This window comes from Cervus elaphus, chromosome 19 (genome assembly GCF_910594005.1).
Source record: "Cervus elaphus chromosome 19, mCerEla1.1, whole genome shotgun sequence".
NCBI lineage: Eukaryota > Metazoa > Chordata > Mammalia > Artiodactyla > Cervidae > Cervus > Cervus elaphus.
In genome coordinates, this window is record NC_057833.1 from 104,725,141 (window position 1) to 104,744,594 (window position 19,454).

Consider the following 19,454-nt stretch of genomic DNA (forward strand, 5'->3'; position numbering starts at 1 on the left):
ATGTCTGAATCCCCTGTGGAGACCACAGAGAAAGAACTAGTTCCCCACCTCCTTGCGACCGGAGGCCTCACATCCTTTGAAAACTCCAGAGGTACGCGGAGATCAGTGCCTCCAAAGGAGACGATGCCTGACTCCTCGTGAAACTTGATAGGAGTCCCAGGATTCTTGTGGCACGTGGAAAGGGACCCTTGGTCTCCCGCCTCAGCTGGAGAGGCGTTCCAATTGCCCTGCCAAGCCTCGAGGAGAATCCCGAGTTGTCCCTCGCAACTAGGCAGGAGTCCTGACGTGGCTGAACAAACACGTGGGTGGAAGGGCCATCCCCGTCGTAACTCGAGAATATACCCCAGGTTCCCGCCGCAACTCGAGAAAAACCATGAGACTTCCCCCTCGCCGCGAGATGAGGCCCGATTCCCCTGCACTGCGTGCAGAGCAATTCCGTGTTGCACATCACACATGAAAGGAGCCTTGATTTCCTTGATGGCACTCCAGAGAAACCCCAAGAACACTGTTTCAAGGCTAGAGGGATCCTGAGGTCACTGTAGCAACACGAAAGAGCTCTGTGGGCCAAAAATCAACTCGAGATGAGAGGTTAGTCCCTGGCTTCGTCTCCAGAGGAATACCACCTTACCACAAGCACCTCAAGAGGAGGCATCTCTCAGCTCTAGGTATGTGAGAGGAACCCTGAGTTTGCGACCTCAAGGGGAATGGACACCGCGATGCCCTGACGCAAAATAAGGCTGGATATTCCTGCAGTGACTTGAATGCAGGCTCGTCTTGCATCTCCCAAGATGAAAGGATGTCTGAATCCCCTGTGGAGACCACAGAGAAAGACCTAGTTCCCCACCTCATCGCGACCGGAGGCCTCACATCCTTTGAAAACTCCAGAGGTACGCGGGGATCAGTGCCTCCAAAGGAGACGATGCCTGACTCCTCGTGAAACTTGATAGGAGTCCCAGGATTCCTGTGGCACGTGGAAAGGGACCCTTGGTCTCCCGCCTCAGCTGGAGAGGCGTCCCAATTGCCTTGCCAAGCCTCGAGGAGAATCCCGAGTTGTGTCTCGCAACTAGGCAAGAGTCCTGACGTGGCTGAACAAACACGTGTGTGGAAGGGTCATCCCTGTCGTAACTCGAGAATAGACCCCAGGTTCCCGCCACAACTCGAGAAAAACCATGAGACTTCCCCCTCGCCGCGAGTTGAGGCCCGATTCCACTGCACTGCGTGCAGAGCAATTCCGTCTTGCACATCACACATGAAAGGAGCCTTGATTTCCTTGATGGCACTCCAGAGAAACCCCAAGAACACTGTTTCAAGGCTAGAGGGATCCTGAGGTCACTGTAGCAACACGAAAGAGCTCCGTGGACCAAGAATCAACACGAGATGAGAGGTTAGTCCCTGGCTTCGACGCCTGAGGAATACCACCTTACCACAAGCACCTCAAGAGGAGGCTTCTCTCAGCTCTAGGTATGTGAGAGGGACCCTGAGTTTGCGGCCTCAAGTGGAATGGACACCGCGATGCCCTGACGCGAAATAAGGCCGGATATCCCTGCAGTGACTTGAATGCAGGCTCGTCTTGCATCTCCCAAGACGAAAGGATGTCTGAATCCCCTGTGGAGACCACAGAGAAAGAACTAGTTCCCCACCTCATTGCGACCGGAGGCCTCACATCCTTTGAAAACTCCAGAGGTACGCGGAGATCAGTGCCTCCAAAGGAGACGATGCCTGACTCCTCGTGAAACTTGATAGGAGTCCCAGGATTCTTGTGGCACGTGGAAAGGGACCCTTGGTCTCCCGCCTCAGCTGGAGAGGCGTTCCAATTGCCCTGCCAAGCCTCGAGGAGAATCCCGAGTTGTCCCTCGCAACTAGGCAGGAGTCCTGACGTGGCTGAACAAACACGTGGGTGGAAGGGCCATCCCCGTCGTAACTCGAGAATATACCCCAGGTTCCCGCCGCAACTCGAGAAAAACCATGAGACTTCCCCCTCGCCGCGAGATGAGGCCCGATTCCCCTGCACTGCGTGCAGAGCAATTCCGTGTTGCACATCACACATGAAAGGAGCCTTGATTTCCTTCATGGCACTCCAGAGAAACCCCAAGAACACTGTTTCAAGGCTAGAGGGATCCTGATGTCACTGTAGCAACACGAAAGAGCTCCGTGGACCAAAAATCAACTCGAGATGAGAGGTTAGTCCCTGGCTTCGACTCCTGAGGAATACCACCTTACCACAAGCACCTCAAGAGGAGGCTTCTCTCAGCTCTAGGTATGGGAGAGGGACCCTGAGTTTGCGGCCTCAAGTGGAATGGACACCGCGATGCCCTGACGCGAAATAAGGCTGGATATCCCTGCAGTGACTTGAATGCAGGCTCGTCTTGCATCTCCCAAGATGAAAGGATGTCTGAATCCCCTGTGGAGACCACAGAGAAAAACCTAGTTCCCCACCTCATCGCGACCGGAGGCCTCACATCCTTTGAAAACTCCAGAGGTACGCGGAGATCAGTGCCTCCAAAGGAGACGATGCCTGACTCCTCGTGAAACTTGATAGGAGTCCCAGGATTCCTGTGGCACGTGGAAAGGGACCCTTGGTCTCCCGCCTCAGCTGGAGAGGCGTCCCAATTGCCTTGCCAAGCCTCGAGGAGAATCCCGAGTTGTGTCTCGCAACTAGGCAAGAGTCCTGACGTGCCTGAACAAACACGTGTGTGGAAGGGCCATCCCCGTCGTAACTCGAGAATATACCCCAGGTTCCCGCCGCAATTCGAGAAAAACCATGAGACTTCCCCCTCGCCGAGAGATGAGGCCCGATTCCCCTGCACTGCGTGCAGAGCAATTCTGTGTTGCACATCACACATGAAAGGAGCCTTGATTTCCTTGATGGCACTCCAGAGAAACCCCAAGAACACTGTTTCAAGGCTAGAGGGATCCTGAGGTCACTGTAGCAACACGAAAGAGCTCCGTGGACCAAAAATCAACTCGAGATGAGAGGTTAGTCCCTGGCTTCGACTCCAGAGGAATACCACCTTACCACAAGCACCTCAAGAGGAGGCTTCTCTCAGCTCTAGGTATGTGAGAGGGACCCTGAGTTTGCGGCCTCAAGTGGAATGGACACCGCGATGCCCTGACTCGAAATAAGGCCGGATATCCCTGCAGTGACTGGAATGCAGGCTCGTCTTGCATCTCCCAAGACGAAAGGGTGTCTGAATCCCCTGTGGAGACCACAGAGAAAGACCTAGTTCCCCACCTCATCGGGACAGGAGGCCTCAAATCCTTTGAAAACTCCAGAGGTATGCGGAGATCAGTGCTTCCAAAGGAGACGATGCCTGACTCCTCGTGAAACTTGATAGGAGACCCAGGATTCCTGTGGCACGTGGAAAGGGACCCTTGGTCTCCCGTCTCAGCTGGAGAGGCGTCCCAATTGCCCTGCAAAGCCTCGAGGAGAATCCCGAGTTGTCCCTCGCAACTAGGCAGGAGTCCTGACATGGCTGAACACACACGTGTGTGGAAGGGCCATCCCCGTCGTAACTCGAGAATATACCCCAGGTTCCCGCAGCAACTCGAGAAAAACCATGAGACTTCCCCCTCTCCGCAAAATGAGGCCCGATTCCCCTGCACTGCGTGCAGAGCAATTCCGTGTTGCACATCACACATGAAAGGAGCCTTGATTTCCTTGATGGAACCAGAGAAACCCCAAGAACACTGTTTCAAGGATAGAGGGATCCTGAGGTCACTGTAGCAACACGAAAGAACTCTGTGGACCAAAAATCAACTCGAAAAGAGAGGTTAGTCCCTGGATTCGTCTCCAGAGGAATACCACCTTACCACAAGCACCTCAAGAGGAGGCTTCTCTCAGCTCTAGGTATGTGAGAGGGACCCTGAGTTTGCGGCCTCAAGTGGAATGGACACCGCGATGCCCTGACTCGAAATAAGGCCGGATATCCCTGCAGTGACTTCAACGCAGGCTCGTCTTGCATCTCCCAAGACGAAAGGATGTCTGAATCCCCTGTGGAAAGCACAGAGAAAGACTTAGTTCCCCACCTCATCGCGACCGATAGCCTCACATCCTTTGAAAACTCCAGAGGTACGCGGAGATCAGTGCCTCCAAAGGAGACGATGCCTGACTTCTCGTGAAACTTGATAGGAGTCCCAGGATTCCTGTGGCACTTGGAAAGGGACACTTGGTCTCCCGCCTCAGCTGGAGAGGCGTCCCAATTGCCCTGCCAAGCCTCGAGGAGAATCCCGAGTTGTCCCTCGCAACTAGGCAAGAGTCCTGACGTCGCTGAAGAAACACGTGGGTGGAAGGGCCATCCCCGTCGTAACTCGAGAATATACCCCAGGTTCCCGCCGCAACTCGAGAAAAACCATGAGACTTCCCCCTCGCTGCGAGATGAGGCCTGATTCCCCTGCACTGCGTGCAGAGCAATTCCGTGTTGCACATCACACATGAAAGGAGCCTTGATTTCCTTGATGGCACTCCAGAGAAACCCCAAGAACACTGTTTCAAGGCTAGAGGGATCCTGAGGTCACTGTAGCAACACGAAAGAGCTCCGTGGACCAAAAATCAACTCGAGATGAGAGGTTAGTCCCTGGATTCGACTCCAGAGGAATACCACCTTACCACAAGCACCTCAAGAGGAGCCTTCTCTCAGCTCTAAGTATGTGAGAGGGACCCTGAGTTTGTGGCCTCAAGTGGAATGGACACCGCGATGCCCTGACTCGAAATAAGGCCGGATATCCCTGCAGTGACTTGAATGCAGGCTCGTCTTGCATCTCCCAAGATGAAAGGATGTCTGAATCCCCTGTGGAGTCCACAGAGAGAGACCTAGTTCCCCACCTCATCGCGACCGGAGGCCTCACATCCTTTGAAAACTCCAGAGGTACGCGGATATCACTGCCTCCAGAGGAGACGATGCCTGACTCCTCGTGAAACTTGATAGGAGTCCCAGGATTCCTGTGGCACGTGGAAAGGGACCCTTGGTCTCCCGCCTCAGCTGGAGAGGCGTCCCAATTGCCTTGCCAAGCCTCGAGGAGAATCCCGAGTTGTGTCTCGCAACTAGGCAAGAGTCCTGACGTGGCTCAACAAACACGTGTGTGGAAGGGCCATCCCCGTCGTAACTCGAGAATATACCCCAGGTTCCCGTCGCAACTCGAGAAAAACCATGAGATTTCCCGTCGCCGCGAGATGAGGCCCGATTCCCCTGCACTGCGTGCAGAGCAATTCTGTGTTGCACATCACACATGAAAGGAGCCTTGATTTCCTTCATGGCACTCCAGAGAAACCCCAAGATCACTGTTTCAAGGCTAGAGGGATCCTGAGGTCACTGTAGCAACACGAAAGAGCTCCGTGGACCAAGAATCAACACGAGATGAGAGGTTAGTCCCTGGCTTCGACTCCAGAGGAATACCACCTTACCACAAGCACCTCAAGAGGAGGCTTCTCTCAGCTCTAGGTATGTGAGAGGGATCCTGAGTTTGCGGCCTCAAGAGGAATGGACACCGCGATGCCCTGACTCGAAATAAGACCGGATATCCCTGCAGTGACTTGAATGCAGGCTCGTCTTGCATCTCCCAAGAAGAAAGGATGTCTGAATCCCCTGTGGAGACCACAGAGAAACACCTAGTTCCCCACCTCATCGCGACCGGAGGCCTCACATCCTTTGAAAACTCCAGAGGTACGCGGAGATCAGTGCCTCCAAAGGAGACGATGCCTGACTCCTCGTGAAAGTTGAAAGGAGTCCCAGGATTCTTGTGGCCCGTGGAAAGGGACCCTTGGTCTCCCGCCTCAGCTGGAGAGGCGTTCCAATTGCCCTGCCAAGCCTCGAGGATAATCCCGAGTTGTCCCTCATAACTAGGCAGGAGTCCTGACGTGGCTGAACAAACACGTGGGTGGAAGGGCCATCCCCGTCGTAACTCGAGAATATACCCCAGGTTCCCACCGCAACTCGAGAAAAACCATGAGACTTCCCCCTCGCCGCGAGATGAGGCCCGATTCCCCTGCACTGCGTGCAGAGCAATTCCGTGTTGCACATCACACATGAAAGGAGCCTTGATTTCCTTGATGGCACTCCAGAGAAACCCCAAGAACACTGTTTCAAGGATAGAGGGATCCTGAGGTCACTGTAGCCACACGAAAGAAATCTGTGGACCAAAAATCAACTCGAAAAGAGAGGTTAGTCCCTGGATTCGTCTCCAGAGGAATACCACCTTACCACAAGCACCTCAAGAGGAGGCTTCTCTCAGCTCTAGGTATGTGGGAGGGACCCTGAATTTGCTGCCTTAAGTGGAATCTACACCGCGATGCCCTGACTCGAAATAAGGCCGGATATCCCTGCAGTGACTTCAATGCAGGCTCGTCTTGCATCTCCCAGGACGAAAGGATGTCTGAATCCCCTGTGGAAAGCACAAAGAAAGACTTAGTTCCCCACCTCATCGCGACCGGAGGCCTCACATCCTTTGAAAACTCCAGAGGTACGCGGAGATCAGTGCCTCCAAAGGAGACGATGCCTGACTCCTCGTGAAACTTGATAGGAGTCCCAGGATTCCTGTGGCACGTGGAAAGGGACCCTTGGTCTCCCGCCTCAGCTGGACAGGCGTCCCAATTGCCTTGCCAAGCCTCGAGGAGAATGCCGAGTTGTGTCTCGCAACTAGGCAAGAGTCCTGACGTGGCTGAACAAACACGTGTGTGGAAGGGCCATCCCCTTCGTAACTCGAGAATATACCCCAGGTTCCCGTCGCAACTCGAGAAAAACCATGAGATTTCCCCTCGCCGCGAGATGAGGCCCGATTCCCCTGCACTGCGTGCAGACCAATTCTGTGTTGCACATCACACATGAAAGGAGCCTTGATTTCCTTCATGGCACTCCAGAGAAACCCCAAGAACACTGTTTCAAGGATAGAGGGATCCTGAGGTCACTGTAGCAACACGAAAGAGCTCCATGGACCAAGAATCAACACGAGATGAGAGGTTAGTCCCTGGCTTCGACTCCAGAGGAATACCACCTTACCACAAGCACCTCAAGAGGAGGCTTCTCTCAGCTCTAGGTATGTGAGAGGGATCCTGAGTTTGCGGCCTCAAGAGGAATGGACACCGCGATGCCCTGACTCGAAATAAGGCCGGATATCCCTGCAGTGACTTGAATGCAGGCTCGTCTTGCATCTCCCAAGAAGAAAGGATGTCTGAATCCCCTGTGGAGACCACAGAGAAAGACCTAGTTCCCCACCTCATCGCGACCGGAGGCCTCACATCCTTTGAAAACTCCAGAGGTACGCGGAGATCAGTGCCTCCAAAGGAGACGATGCCTGACTCCTCGTGAAACTTGATAGGAGTCCCAGGATTCTTGTGGCCCGTGGAAAGGGACACTTGGTCTCCCGCCTCAGCTGGAGAGGCGTTCCAATTGCCCTGCCAAGCCTCGAGGAGAATCCCGAGTTGTCCCTCACAACTAGGCAGGAGTCCTGACGTGGCTGAACAAACACGTGGGTGGAAGGGCCATCCCCGTCGTAACTCGAGAATATACCCCAGGTTCCCGCCGCAACTCGAGAAAAACCATGAGACTTCCCCCTCGCCGCGAGATGAGGCCCGATTCCCCTGCACTGCGTGCAGAGCAATTCCGTGTTGCACATCACACATGAAAGGAGCCTTGATTTCCTTGATGGCACTCCAGAGAAACCCCAAGAACACTGTTTCAAGGATAGAGGGATCCTGAGGTCACTGTAGCAACACGAAAGAAATCTGTGGACCAAAAATCAACTCGGAAAGAGAGGTTAGTCCCTGGATTCGTCTCCAGAGAAATACCACCTTACCACAAGCACCTCAAGAGGAGGCTTCTCTCAGCTCTAGGTATGTGAGAGGGACCCTGAGTTTGCTGCCTCAAGTGGAATGGACAACGCGATGCCCTGACTCAAAATAAGGCCGGATATCCCTGCAGTGACTTCAATGCAGGCTCGTCTTGCATCTCCCAGGACGAAAGGATGTCTGAATCCCCTGTGGAAAGCACAGAGAAAGACTTAGTTCCCCACCTCATCGCGACCGATAGCCTCACATCCTTTGAAAACTCCAGAGGTACGCGGAGATCAGTGCCTCCAAAGGAGACGACGCCTGACTCCTCGTGAAACTTGATAGGAGTCCCAGGATTCCTGTGGCACTTGGAAAGGGACACTTGGTCTCCCGCCTCAGCTGGAGAGGCGTCCCAATTGCCCTGCCAAGCCTCGAGGAGAATCCAGAGTTGTCCCTCGCAACTAGGCAGGAGTCCTGACGTCGCTGAAGAAACACGTGGGTGGAAGGGCCATCCCCGTCGTAACTCGAGAATATACCCCAGGTTCCCGCCGCAACTCGAGAAAAACCATGAGACTTCCCCCTCGCCGCGAGATGAGGCCCGACTCCCCTGCACTGCGTGCAGAGCAATTCCGTGTTGCACATCACACATGAAAGGAGCCTTGATTTCCTTCATGGCACTCCAGAGAAACCCCAAGAACACTGTTTCAAGGCTAGAGGGATCCTGAGGTCACTGTAGCAACACGAAAGAGCTCCGTGGACCAAAAATCAACTCGAGATGAGAGGTTAGTCCCTGGCTTCGACTCCTGAGGAATACCACCTTGCCACAAGCACCTCAAGAGGAGGCTTCTCTCAGCTCTAGGTATGTGAGAGGGACCCTGAGTTTGCGGCCTCAAGTGGAATGGACACCGCGATGCCCTGACGCGAAATAAGGCTGGATATCCCTGCAATGACTTGAATGCAGGCTCGTCTTGCATCTCCCAAGATGAAAGGATGTCTGAATCCCCTGTGGAGACCACAGAGAAAGACCTACTTCCCCACCTCATCGCGACCGGAGGCCTCACATCCTTTGAAAACTCCAGAGGTACGCGGAGATCAGTGCCTCCAAAGGAGACGATGCCTGACTCCTCGTGAAACATGATAGGAGTCCCAGGATTCCTGTGGCACGTGGAAAGGGACCCTTGGTCTCCCGCCTCAGCTGGAGAGGCGTCCCAATTGCCTTGCCAAGCCTCGAGGAGAATCCCGAGTTGTGTCTCGCAACTAGGCAAGAGTCCTGACGTGGCTGAACAAACACGTGTGTGGAAGGGCCATCCCCGTCGTAACTCGAGAATATACCCCAGGTTCCCGCCGCAATTCGAGAAAAACCATGAGACTTCCCCCTCGCCGCGAGATGAGGCCCGATTCCCCTGCACTGCGTGCAGAGCAATTCTGTGTTGCACATCACACATGAAAGGAGCCTTGATTTCCTTCATGGCACTCCAGAGAAACCCCAAGAACACTGTTTCAAGGATAGAGGGATCCTGAGGTCACTGTAGCAACACGAAAGAGCTCCGTGGACCAAGAATCAACACGAGATGAGAGGTTAGTCCCTGGCTTCGACTCCAGAGGAATACCACCTTACCACAAGCACCTCAAGAGGAGGCTTCTCTCAGCTCTAGGTATGTGAGAGGGATCCTGAGTTTGCGGCCTCAAGAGGAATGGACACCGCGATGCCCTGACTCGAAATAAGGCCGGATATCCCTGCAGTGACTTGAATGCAGGCTCGTCTTGCAACTCCCAAGAAGAAAGGATGTCTGAATCCCCTGTGGAGACCACAGAGAAAGACCTAGTTCCCCACCTCATCGCGACCGGAGGCCTCACATCCTTTGAAAACTCCAGAGGTACGCGGAGATCAGTGCCTCCAAAGGAGACGATGCCTGACTCCTCGTGAAAGTTGATAGGAGTCCCAGGATTCTTGTGGCCCGTGGAAAGGGACACTTGGTCTCCCGCCTCAGCTGGAGAGGCGTTCCAATTGCCCTGCCAAGCCTCGAGGAGAATCCCGAGTTGTCCCCCACAACTAGGCAGGAGTCCTGACGTGGCTGAACAAACACGTGGGTGGAAGGGCCATCCCCGTCGTAACTCGAGAATATACCCCAGGTTCCCGCCGCAACTCGAGAAAAACCATGAGACTTCCCCCTCGCCGCGAGATGAGGCCCGATTCCCCTGCACTGCGTGCAGAGCAATTCCGTGTTGCACATCACACATGAAAGGAGCCTTGATTTCCTTGATGGCACTCCAGAGAAACCCCAAGAACACTGTTTCAAGGATAGAGGGATCCTGAGGTCACTGTAGCAACACGAAAGAGCTCCGTGGACCAAAAATCAACTCGTGATGAGAGGTTAGTCCCTGGCTTCGACTCCAGAGGAAAACCACCTTACCACAAGCACCTCAAGAGGAGCCTTCTCTCAGCTCTATGTATGTGAGAGGGACCCTGAGTTTGTGGCCTCAAGTGAAATGGACACCGCGATGCCCTGACTCGAAATAAGGCCGGATATCCCTGCAGTGACATGAATGCAGGCTCGTCTTGCATCTCCCAAGACGAAAGGGTGTCTGAATCCCCTGTGGAGACCACAGAGAAAGACCTAGTTCCCCACCTCATCGGGACAGGAGGCCTCAAATCCTTTGAAAACTCCAGAGGTACGCGGAGATCAGTGCCTCCAAAGGAGACGATGCCTGACTCCTCGTGAAACTTGATAGGAGACCCAGGATTCCTGTGGCACGTGGAAAGGGACACCTGGTCTCCCGTCTCAGCTGGAGAGGCGTCCCAATTGCCCTGCAAAGCCTCGAGGAGAATCCCGAGTTGTGTCTCGCAACTAGGCAGGAGTCCTGACGTCGCTGAAGAAACACGTGGGTGGAAGGGCCATCCCCGTCTTAACTCGAGAATATACCCCAGGTTCCCGCCGCAACTCGAGAAAAACCATGAGACTTCCCCCTCGCCGCGAGATGAGGCCCGATTCCCATGCACTGCGTGCAGAGCAATTCCGTGTTGCACATCACACATGAAAGGAGCCTTGATTTCCTTGATGGCACTCCAGAGAAACCCCAAGAACACTGTTTCAAGGCTAGAGGGATCCTGAGGTCACTGTAGCAACACGAAAGAGCTCCGTGGACCAAGAATCAACACGAGATGAGAGGTTAGTCCCTGGCTTCGACTCCTGAGGAATACCACCTTACCACAAGCACCTCAAGAGGAGGCTTCTCTCAGCTCTAGGTATGTGGGAGGGACCCTGAATTTGCTGCCTCAAGTGGAATCTACACCGCGATGCCCTGACTCGAAATAAGGCCGGATATCCCTGCAGTGACTTCAAAGCAGGCTCGTCTTGCATCTCCCAGGACGAAAGGATGTCTGAATCCCCTGTGGAAAGCACAAAGAAAGACTTAGTTCCCCACCTCATCGCGACCGGAGGCCTCACATCCTTTGAAAACTCCAGAGGTACGCGGAGATCAGTGCCTCCAAAGGAGACGATGCCTGACTCCTCGTGAAACTTGATAGGAGTCCCAGGATTCCTGTGGCACGTGGAAAGGGACCCTTGGTCTCCCGCCTCAGCTGGACAGGCGTCCCAATTGCCTTGCCAAGCCTCGAGGAGAATGCCGAGTTGTGTCTCGCAACTAGGCAAGAGTCCTGACGTGGCTGAACAAACACGTGTGTGGAAGGGCCATCCCCTTCGTAACTCGAGAATATACCCCAGGTTCCCGTCGCAACTCGAGAAAAACCATGAGATTTCCCCTCGCCGCGAGATGAGGCCCGATTCCCCTGCACTGCGTGCAGAGCAATTCTGTGTTGCACATCACACATGAAAGGAGCCTTGATTTCCTTCATGGCACTCCAGAGAAACCCCAAGAACACTGTTTCAAGGATAGAGGGATCCTGAGGTCACTGTAGCAACACGAAAGAGCTCCGTGGACCAAGAATCAACACGAGATGAGAGGTTAGTCCCTGGCTTCGACTCCAGAGGAATACCACCTTACCACAAGCACCTCAAGAGGAGGCTTCTCTCAGCTCTAGGTATGTGAGAGGGATCCTGAGTTTGCGGCCTCAAGAGGAATGGACACCGCGATGCCCTGACTCGAAATAAGGCCGGATATCCCTGCAGTGACTTGAATGCAGGCTCGTCTTGCATCTCCCAAGAAGAAAGGATGTCTGAATCCCCTGTGGAGACCACAGAGAAAGACCTAGTTCCCCACCTCATCGCGACCGGAGGCCTCACATCCTTTGAAAACTCCAGAGGTACGCGGAGATCAGTGCCTCCAAAGGAGACGATGCCTGACTCCTCGTGAAACTTGATAGGAGTCCCAGGATTCTTGTGGCCCGTGGAAAGGGACACTTGGTCTCCCGCCTCAGCTGGAGAGGCGTTCCAATTGCCCTGCCAAGCCTCGAGGAGAATCCCGAGTTCTCCCTCACAACTAGGCAGGAGTCCTGACGTGGCTGAACAAACACGTGGGTGGAAGGGCCATCCCCGTCGTAACTCGAGAATATACCCCAGGTTCCCGCCGCAACTCGAGAAAAACCATGAGACTTCCCCCTCGCCGCGAGATGAGGCCCGATTCCCCTGCACTGCGTGCAGAGCAATTCCGTGTTGCACATCACACATGAAAGGAGCCTTGATTTCCTTGATGGCACTCCAGAGAAACCCCAAGAACACTGTTTCAAGGATAGAGGGATCCTGAGGTCACTGTAGCAACACGAAAGAAATCTGTGGACCAAAAATCAACTCGGAAAGAGAGGTTAGTCCCTGGATTCGTCTCCAGAGAAATACCACCTTACCACAAGCACCTCAAGAGGAGGCTTCTCTCAGCTCTAGGTATGTGAGAGGGACCCTGAGTTTGTGGCCTCAAGTGGAATGGACACCGCGATGCCCTGACTCGAAATAAGGCCGGATATCCCGGCAGTGACTTCAATGCAGGCTCGTCTTGCATCTCCCAGGACGAAAGGATGTCTGAATCCCCTGTGGAAAGCACAGAGAAAGACTTAGTTCCCCACCTCATCGCGACCGATAGCCTCACATCCTTTGAAAACTCCAGAGGTACGCGGAGATCAGTGCCTCCAAAGGAGACGACGCCTGACTCCTCGTGAAACTTGATAGGAGTCCCAGGATTCCTGTGGCACTTGGAAAGGGACACTTGGTCTCCCGCCTCAGCTGGAGAGGCGTCCCAATTGCCCTGCCAAGCCTCGAGGAGAATCCAGAGTTGTCCCTCGCAACTAGGCAGGAGTCCTGACGTCGCTGAAGAAACACGTGGGTGGAAGGGCCATCCCCGTCGTAACTCGAGAATATACCCCAGGTTCCCGCCGCAACTCGAGAAAAACCATGAGACTTCCCCCTCGCCGCGAGATGAGGCCCGACTCCCCTGCACTGCGTGCAGAGCAATTCCGTGTTGCACATCACACATGAAAGGAGCCTTGATTTCCTTCATGGCACTCCAGAGAAACCCCAAGAACACTGTTTCAAGGCTAGAGGGATCCTGAGGTCACTGTAGCAACACGAAAGAGCTCCGTGGACCAAAAATCAACTCGAGATGAGAGGTTAGTCCCTGGCTTCGACTCCTGAGGAATACCACCTTGCCACAAGCACCTCAAGAGGAGGCTTCTCTCAGCTCTAGGTATGTGAGAGGGACCCTGAGTTTGCGGCCTCAAGTGGAATGGACACCGCGATGCCCTGACGCGAAATAAGGCTGGATATCCCTGCAGTGACTTGAATGCAGGCTCGTCTTGCATCTCCCAAGATGAAAGGATGTCTGAATCCCCTGTGGAGACCACAGAGAAAGACCTACTTCCCCACCTCATCGCGACAGGAGGCCTCACATCCTTTGAAAACTCCAGAGGTACGCGGAGATCAGTGCCTCCAAAGGAGACGATGCCTGACTCCTCGTGAAACTTGATAGGAGTCCCAGGATTCCTGTGGCACGTGGAAAGGGACCCTTGGTCTCCCGCCTCAGCTGGAGAGGCGTCCCAATTGCCTTGCCAAGCCTCGAGGAGAATCCCGAGTTGTGTCTCGCAACTAGGCAAGAGTCCTGACGTGGCTGAACAAACACGTGTGTGGAAGGGCCATCCCCGTCGTAACTCGAGAATATACCCCAGGTTCCCGCCGCAATTCGAGAAAAACCATGAGACTTCCCCCTCGCCGCGAGATGAGGCCCGATTCCCCTGCACTGCGTGCAGAGCAATTCTGTGTTGCACATCACACATGAAAGGAGCCTTGATTTCCTTCATGGCACTCCAGAGAAACCCCAAGAACACTGTTTCAAGGCTAGAGGGATCCTGAGGTCACTGTAGCAACACGAAAGAGCTCCGTGGACCAAGAATCAACACGAGATGAGAGGTTAGTCCCTGGCTTCGACTCCAGAGGAATACCACCTTACCACAAGCACCTCAAGAGGAGGCTTCTCTCAGCTCTAGGTATGTGAGAGGGATCCTGAGTTTGCGGCCTCAAGAGGAATGGACACCGCGATGCCCTGACTCGAAATAAGGCCGGATATCCCTGCAGTGACTTGAATGCAGGCTCGTCTTGCAACTCCCAAGAAGAAAGGATGTCTGAATCCCCTGTGGAGACCACAGAGAAAGACCTAGTTCCCCACCTCATCGCGACCGGAGGCCTCACATCCTTTGAAAACTCCAGAGGTACGCGGAGATCAGTGCCTCCAAAGGAGACGATGCCTGACTCCTCGTGAAAGTTGATAGGAGTCCCAGGATTCTTGTGGCCCGTGGAAAGGGACACTTGGTCTCCCGCCTCAGCTGGAGAGGCGTTCCAATTGCCCTGCCAAGCCTCGAGGAGAATCCCGAGTTGTCCCTCACAACTAGGCAGGAGTCCTGACGTGGCTGAACAAACACGTGGGTGGAAGGGCCATCCCCGTCGTAACTCGAGAATATACCCCAGGTTCCCGCCGCAACTCGAGAAAAACCATGAGACTTCCCCCTCGCCGCGAGATGAGGCCCGATTCCCCTGCACTGCGTGCAGAGCAATTCCGTGTTGCACATCACACATGAAAGGAGCCTTGATTTCCTTGATGGCACTCCAGAGAAACCCCAAGAACACTGTTTCAAGGATAGAGGGATCCTGAGGTCACTGTAGCAACACGAAAGAGCTCCGTGGACCAAAAATCAACTCGTGATGAGAGGTTAGTCCCTGGCTTCGACTCCAGAGGAAAACCACCTTACCACAAGCACCTCAAGAGGAGCCTTCTCTCAGCTCTATGTATGTGAGAGGGACCCTGAGTTTGTGGCCTCAAGTGAAATGGACACCGCGATGCCCTGACTCGAAATAAGGCCGGATATCCCTGCAGTGACTTGAATGCAGGCTCGTCTTGCATCTCCCAAGACGAAAGGGTGTCTGAATCCCCTGTGGAGACCACAGAGAAAGACCTAGTTCCCCACCTCATCGGGACAGGAGGCCTCAAATCCTTTGAAAACTACAGAGGTACGCGGAGATCAGTGCCTCCAAAGGAGACGATGCCTGACTCCTCGTGAAACTTGATAGGAGACCCAGGATTCCTGTGGCACGTGGAAAGGGACACCTGGTCTCCCGTCTCAGCTGGAGAGGCGTCCCAATTGCCCTGCAAAGCCTCGAGGAGAATCCCGAGTTGTGTCTCGCAACTAGGCAGGAGTCCTGACGTCGCTGAAGAAACACGTGGGTGGAAGGGCCATCCCCGTCTTAACTCGAGAATATACCCCAGGTTCCCGCCGCAACTCGAGAAAAACCATGAGACTTCCCCCTCGCCGCGAGATGAGGCCCGATTCCCATGCACTGCGTGCAGAGCAATTCCGTGTTGCACATCACACATGAAAGGAGCCTTGATTTCCTTGATGGCACTCCAGAGAAACCCCAAGAACACTGTTTCAAGGCTAGAGGGATCCTGAGGTCACTGTAGCAACACGAAAGAGCTCCGTGGACCAAGAATCAACACGAGATGAGAGGTTAGTCCCTGGCTTCGACTCCTGAGGAATACCACCTTACCACAAGCACCTCAAGAGGAGGCTTCTCTCAGCTCCAGGTATGTGAGAGGGATCCTGAGTTTGCGGCCTCAAGTGGAATGGACACCGCGATGCCCTGACGCGAAATAAGGCCGGATATCCCTGCAGTGAATTGAATGCAGGCTCGTCTTGCACCTCCCAAGAAGAAAGGATGTCTGAATTCCCTGTGGAGACCACAGAGAAACACCTAGTTCCCCACCTCATCCCGACCGGAGGCCTCACATCCTTTGAAAATTCCCGAGGTACGCGGAGATCAGTGCCTCCAAAGGAGACGATGCCTGACTCCTCGTGAAACTTGATAGGAGTCCCAGGATTCTTGTGGCACGTGGAAAGGGACCATTGGTCTCCCGCCTCAGCTGGAGAGGCGTTCCAATTGCCCTGCCAAGCCTCGAGGAGAATCCCGAGTTGTCCCTCGCAACTAGGCAGGAGTCCTGACGTGGCTGCACAAACACGTGGGTGGAAGGGCCATCCCCGTCGTAACTCGAGAATATACCCCAGGTTCCCACCGCAACTCGAGAAAAACCATGAGACTTCCCCCTCGATGCGAGATGAGGCCCGATTCCCCTGTACTGCGTGCAGAGCAATTCCGTGTTGCACATCACACATGAAAGGAGCCTTGATTTCCTTGATGGCACTCCAGAGAAACCCCAAGAACACTGTTTCAAGGCTAGAGGGATCCTGAGGTCACTGTAGCAACACGAAAGAACTCTGTGGACCAAAAATCAACTCGAAAAGAGAGGTTAGTTCCTGGATTCGTCTCCAGAGGAATACCACCTTACCACAAGCACCTCAAGAGGAGGCTTCTCTCAGCTCTAGGTATGTGAGAGGGACCCTGAGTTTGCGGCCTCAAGTGGAATGGACACCGCGATGCCCTGACTCGAAATAAGGCCGGATATTCCTGCAGTGACTTGAATGCAGGCTCGTCTTGCATCTCCCAGGACGAAAGGATGTCTGAATCACCTGTGGAAAGCACAGAGAAAGACTTAGTTCCCCACCTCATCGCGACCGATAGCCTCACATCCTTTGAAAACTCCAGAGGTACGCGGAGATCAGTGCCTCCAAAGGAGACGATGCCTGACTCCTCGTGAAACTTGATAGGAGTCCCAGGATTCCTGTGGCACTTGGAAAGGGACACTTGGTCTCCCGCCTCAGCTGGAGAGGCGTCCCAATTGCCCTGCCAAGCCTCGAGGAGAATCCAGAGTTGTCCCTCGCAACTAGGCAGGAGTCCTGACGTCGCTGAAGAAACACGTGGGTGGAAGGGCCATCCCCGTCGTAACTCGAGAATATACCCCAGGTTCCCGCCGCAACTCGAGAAAAACCATGAGACTTCCCCCTCGCCGCGAGATGAGGCCCGATTCCCTTGCACTGCGTGCAGAGCAATTCCGTGTTGCACATCACACATGAAAGGAGCCTTGATTTCCTTGATGGCACTCCAGAGAAACCCCAAGAACACTGTTTCAAGGCTAGAGGGATCCTGAGGTCACTGTAGCAACACGAAAGAGCTCCGTGGACCAAAAATCAACTTGATATGAGAGGTTAGTCCCTGGCTTCGACTCCAGAGGAATACCACCTTACCACAAGCACCTCAAGAGGAGGCTTCTCTCAGCTCTAGGTATGTGAGAGGGACCCTGAGTTTGCGGCCTCAAGTGGAATGGACACCGCGATGCCCTGACACGAAATAAGGCTGGATATCCCTGCAGTGACTTGAATGAAGGCTCGTCTTGCATCTCCCAGGACGAAAGGATGTCTGAATCCCCTGTGGAAAGCACAGAGAAAGACTTAGTTCCCCACCTCATCGCGACCGATAGCCTCACATCCTTTGAAAACTCCAGAGGTACGCGGAGATCAGTGCCTCCAAAGGAGATGACGCCTGACTCCTCGTGAAACTTGATAGGAGTCCCAGGATTCCTGTGGCACTTGGAAAGGGACACTTGGTCTCCCGCCTCAGCTGGAGAGGCGTCCCAATTGCCCTGCCAAGCCTCGAGGAGAATCCAGAGTTGTCCCTCGCAAGTAGGCAGGAGTCCTGACGTCGCTGAAGAAACACGTGGGTGGAAGGGCCATCCCCGTCGTAACTCGAGAATATACCCCAGGTTCCCGCCGCAACTCGAGAAAAACCATGAGACTTCCCCCTCGCCGCGAGATGAGACCCGATTCCCCTGCACTGCGTGCAGAGCAATTCAGTGTTGCACATCACACATGAAAGGAGCCTTGATTTCCTTGATGGCACTCCAGAGAAACCCCAAGAACACTGTTTCAAGGCTAGAGGGATCCTGAGGTCACTGTAGCAACACGAAAGAGCTCCGTGGGCCAAAAATCAACTCGAGATGAGAGGTTAGTCCCTGGCTTCGACTCCAGAGGAATACCACCTTACCACAAGCACCTCAAGAGGAGGCTTCTCTCAGCTCTAGGTATGTGAGAGGGACCTTGAGTTTGCGGCCTCAAGTGGTATGGACACCGCGATGCCCTGATGCGAAACAAGGCTGGATATCCCTGCAGTGACTTGAATGCAGGCTCGTCTTGCATCTCCCAAGATGAAAGGATGTCTGAATCACCTGTGGAGACCACAGAGAAAGACCTAGTTCCCCACCTCATCGCGACCGGAGGCCTCACATCCTTTGAAAACTCCAGAGTTACGCAGAGATCAGTGCCTCCAAAGGAGACGATGTCTGACTCCTCGTGAAATTGATAGGAGTCCCAGGATTCCTGTGGCACGTGGAAAGGGACACTTGGTCTCCCGCCTCAGCTGGAGAGGCGTCCCAATTGCCTTGCCAAGCCTCGAGGAGAATCCCGAGTTGTGTCTCGCAACTAGGCAGGAGTCCTGACGTGGCTGAACAAACACGTGTGTGGAAGGGCCATCCCCGTCGTAACTCGAGAATATACCCCAGGTTCCCGCCGCAACTGGAGAAAAACCATGAGACTTCCCCCTCGCCGAGAGATGAGGCCCGACTCCCCTGCACTGCGTGCAGAGCAATTCCGCGTTGCACATCACACATGAAAGGAGCCTTGATTTCCTTGATGGCACTCCAGAGAAACCCCAAGAACACTGTTTCAAGGCTAGAGGGATCCTGAGGTCACTGTAGCAACACGAAAGAGCTCCGTGGACCAAGAATCAACACGAGATGAGAGGTTAGTCCCTGGCTTCGACTCCTGAGGAATACCACCTTACCACAAGTAAATCAAGAGGAGGCTTCTCTCAGCTCTAGGTATGTGAGAGGGATCCTGAGTTTGCGGCCTCAAGTGGAATGGACAGCGCGATGCCCTGACTCGAAATAAGGCCAGATATCCCTGCAGTGACTTGAATGCAGGCTCGTCTTGCATCTCCCAAGAAGAAAGGATGTCTGAATCCCCTGTGGAGACCACAGAGAAACACCTAGTTCCCCACCTCATCGCGACCGCAGGCCTCACATCCTTTGAAAACTCCAGAGGTACGCGGAGATCAGTGCCTCCAAAGGAGACGATGCCTGACTCCTCGTGAAACTTGATAGCAGTCCCAGGATTCTTGTGGCACGTGGAAAGGGACCCTTGGTCTCCCGCCTCAGCTGGAGAGGCGTTCCAATTGCCCTGCCAAGCCTCGAGGAGAATCCCGAGTTGTCCCTCGCAACTAGGCAGGAGTCCTGACGTGGCTGAAGAAACACGTGGATGGAAGGGCCATCCCCGTCGTAACTCGAGAATATACCCCAGGTTCCCACC